This window comes from Leuciscus leuciscus, assembly GCF_965113295.1.
Source record: "Leuciscus leuciscus genome assembly, chromosome: 2".
NCBI lineage: Eukaryota > Metazoa > Chordata > Actinopteri > Cypriniformes > Leuciscidae > Leuciscus > Leuciscus leuciscus.
Genome location: NC_138726.1, coordinates 29,516,724 through 29,520,943, shown reverse-complemented (window position 1 = coordinate 29,520,943; position 4,220 = coordinate 29,516,724). Strand labels below are relative to the sequence as shown.

Genomic DNA, 4,220 nt, shown 5'->3' with positions numbered 1-4,220 from the left:
TAGACCTTCCACCTCCATGCTGAGAAGAACTCCTCAATTGGGTTAAGGAATGGAGAATAAGGTGATAGGAATTCCATCAGCATCCTACACTCAAAAAAAAAATTCATTGGATGAACATGATTTTATCATGCCACCTATATTCCATCTAAACAAACCAAGTTAAGTCAACCAACCTTTATCATATTATTTGAACACAAAATAGATGTGTTGGTTAAACATGATATTAATATTTCCATTAAACTAATTTTAATCTTTTTTGAGTTACATGTTCATTCTTAGTTAATTTAGTGAGATTACTTTGAGTGTACAAAAAACACACAGAAAACATGCAAACAATTAAAATTTTTTTTTTTTTTAATTGGGCTTTAACATGCACCAGTTAAGTCTGAACTGCTTTCTTCACTTTAAGTATCCCATTCATCTGAGTGTTTGTAACATGACATATAAGAAACATTTAGCTAACAAAATCTTGGCTCTTGAGAAAACTGATCCCCAAGCAACGCTTGCAGGACTTTAACGCCCATTTTTTCTTAACACTTCTAAAAATTAAGCAATTTTAACACTTTCCTTTTTGGGAATTTGTAAGGTAAACCATGGCCTGATACAGAAAAATGTTACATTTTGAAAATAAACATGAATTTAACAAACAATTGTGAGTAACAATTTGAGCTGTAAAATAATAATAAAAAAAGATTGTCTGATGAAATACTGGTGTATATATAAAACATAAAAATAAATAAATACATACCTTAAATAAATAAAAACCTTACAGCAGCTTGCTGTGATGAAATCACATGAAAATTATTTAGATAATTCTAAATTACCAGTGTAGCTTATGTTCCTTCACATCTTAAAAATTAAGCCATTTTAATAATACCCATTTTGGGAATTTGTAAGTGTAAACCTTGGCCTTGACACACACAAAAAAAGTAAAATTTGAACAAACATGAATTTATAGCAAGTGTGTAACAACTACTCCAGTCAGTTGTCCCTTTGGTAAAACACTGTTGTAGTCTCAGTCCATCTTTTTCAAGCTCACTTACTCCAAAAGCTTGTTTTTGAGGAACTGTGCCTTGGATGACAACATCTGTCCATTTAGATTTAGAAAGATCTTCTGCAAGACTTCAAAAGTGCATTTGAGCTCTGGTGGGTAGCTCAGGTTCAAACAGTATATCAGTCCAAATAACAGAGCACAAGCCTGACTATTCAAGTCACTGAGCACTTCCACACCTTCAAGGACACCAATGTCTGCTGGGTCATTGTTAGGCAGCGCTCCCTCCTTCAGTATGACATACACTCCTATCACAGTTTGCTCCATGGTACTTTGTGACTCAAATTCTGAATCCTGTGGGATAAGAGCACAAGCAAAAATTAGCTCAAATATTTATTACAAGAAATGCACACTTAAACACTCACTGGCCACTTTATTAGGTAAACCTGTAAAGTAAACTTCAATCCAATACAGGAGCTCTGCTGTGAATCCTACATTTACAAGGTTATAATTATTCAGTTTTTAAGATGAAACTGTCAGAAAGGTGATAATTCTACTGTTTATTATTGAGGTCACAGTGGGTGCTGGAGTATAATGTGGTGCATTATATTATAAGATTGTAATAATTTATTTGGCCACCATATTTAAAATAAATTAGGTGGCTAAAACATTAGAACCACTTTGGAATATAATGCACTGCAATAAAACAAAAGCATACATGTACAGTTTCTGATGCCATTTTTTTTTAATGCAAATTAGGCCCCTTGAGAGCTCAACCGATTTGAATAAAAAAATATTTGTTTTCGTGCATCAACCAATTCACATAAGAACTGTGTACCATCAGTTTCCTATAAATAAACAATTTGTCCAGCTCAGTTATTTGACAAAGTTATGTGTTCTCTCAAGTCACATGTTTGTTGTAGCAAATAGGGGAAAACACGGCCCAAGTACAGATTCAATGGGCTTTTAAAACTGTATTTTCTTATCAACTCACCAAATATGCCTTCACCAGTTTTTCAGGGTCTTCATTCAAGTAGGTGCACAGAGACTTGATGACACAGGCTCTTCGGGTATGTATAGTGTCATTCTGTGGGGTGGGGACAAGATCAACTCAAACTTCAGTGGCGGCACAGCTTAAGAGTACTCTGTGGGAAGAAAATGCATTGAGAATGACTATTAAATATACACAATTTAAATATACACAAACATAATGATTGTCATTTCCAAAACAATGGTGTAGTTTATAATGCTTAAGCAATTTGTACCTACAACTCTCCTTTGTAACACACTGCCTGCACTGCCACATACACGTCACTGAAAGAGAAAGAAAAGGAAAGGTCAGTAATCAAGGATAGTTAGTTATACATTATATGTGAGTGTTAAGAAAAACTACTTACATGTAATTAAGGTGAGGTTCACACCAGAAGAGCATGGGGACAGCTTTATATTGTGATGAATTTCATCTTTTGTATGAAGAAAAGAATCATTTTCGCTGTAAAAAAAGTAAAGAAAAAAGTGTATAAGACTGACTTCAAAAAATGGGCCAAAGAAAATACCACTACTGGCTGCTGTTACTAAATATAAAGTTTTACTTATATTAATAAGTATATTCCATAAATAAAACATGTATACCTATTCAATCATAACTTTAACTGCCATTTATTAGGACACTTCAAATATGGTCGACTGCATCATAGATTTTACTTGACAATTTTTGCACACTGTAATCAATAAGCTGGGTAGCATTAAGTAACATGTTTGAAAAGACAGAAATGGCTAGATACAGAACGTTTAAATTAATATTTTGCTGATATACATACATGAAGGCCAGGCCAACATAAAAATGGCACATTACGCTAACGTTAACGTTAGCTAACGTTGCATTAACTTAACGTACAAACAGAAAAAAAACGGGAAAAAAACGGGTGTATGATGTTTTCGACTCTGACGTCTGCATTCAATTTATCTCCTGTTTTACCCTCCCATTGTTGGGGTAGAGTTATATTTGCTGAAAATCTGCGAAAAAAATGCTAGAGTTGCCATATTCCCCTTTAACGTTAAGGTGAAACTCGTATCGACAAAGACACAGAATTGAACCCAACACATGTGCTTCAAGTCTGGGAAAATAAGCCTGCTTAGAAACATCGCAACAGTGTCTAATAACTTCGTTTTATCCCACAGTAATAATTACAAATAGGTACATATATCAGGTACTTACCCTCAATATCAAGGATGCAGAACGATTAGACCGCTCACAAAACGTCAGGAATTTCAGCCTTCTCCACAGTACATTTGAGCCCGGCCGCGTGTCCCCGAACTTCCCGCCGCAGTACTGAGCATGCGCAGTGTGACTCACCAGAGAGAATTGTTGATATGAAGCGCCTCAATCTCATTGAATCAACAAGTGCAGATCTAATTCATTCAATTATTTCTTAATTTAGTTCCAACTAACAAGAATGAATCATTTAACACAAGTAAACTCGTTATATTCTTATTAATCAGACATATTTTTATTTAGCAAATCAAGCAAGTGGCTAGTTGAGTTTTTTGAGTGTATAGTGGGTCACAAACCATTGCCTGATGGTGATGGAATCTCACATTATCCCAAATTACCACATACTTTGGTAAATCATCTCGAAATGGACCCCTCTCATCATCAGGGATGAGAGTCCTGTAGAGGGTCTCTAAGAAGGTGAGTATATATGCTTGCCAGTGGAAGGTTCATGAGATGCAACTTTGAGCTATTTCAGAGAACTGGTTTCTCATTGGTTGATCTACATTCTCTTCATTAGTGAAAGTCAAGATTCACCTGCACAATTCATCAATTCATGGCACATTTACAAAAAGTGTAATAGAAATGTGTAGAAAATAAGCTTGACAGTTTACGACAACTATATCAACCATTTTGCATTTAATGACTTATACGATGAACTAATGACTAGATGTTTTGAGGGGTAAGACTGTTGCACAGAGAACTATTTAATAAATTTTGAGCAACATGGCATTAGCAACTGATAATGTAGGAAACCGCAGACAATAGTAGGCCTACATAATCAATTGCATGAATGTACCAAAGCAATCGCAACTTGTTCAAAAGAATGAGAAACTGCTTTTATGAAGTGCATAAGTGACTAGATGATGTGGAGGTTGAACAACTAGTTTTGAGAATTTCATTTCTGATCTGAGAAATGCACCAAAGCGACTGAGAAAAGCTGTCATGTAAAATGCA

General features: G+C 34.9%; 1 long non-coding RNA gene across 1 annotated transcript; it reads right to left on the bottom strand.

The window, feature by feature from the left end:
* Window positions 1-2,257: 2,257 nt before the first annotated feature.
* LOC309492881 lies at window positions 2,258-3,540 on the bottom strand. The gene is made up of 3 exons (XR_014203740.1): window positions 3,210-3,540; window positions 2,389-2,483; window positions 2,258-2,305 (listed from the first exon to the last, which is right to left on the bottom strand). It is a non-coding gene; the product is annotated as an uncharacterized lncRNA (long non-coding RNA).
* Between the last annotated feature and the right edge of the window lie 680 nt (window positions 3,541-4,220).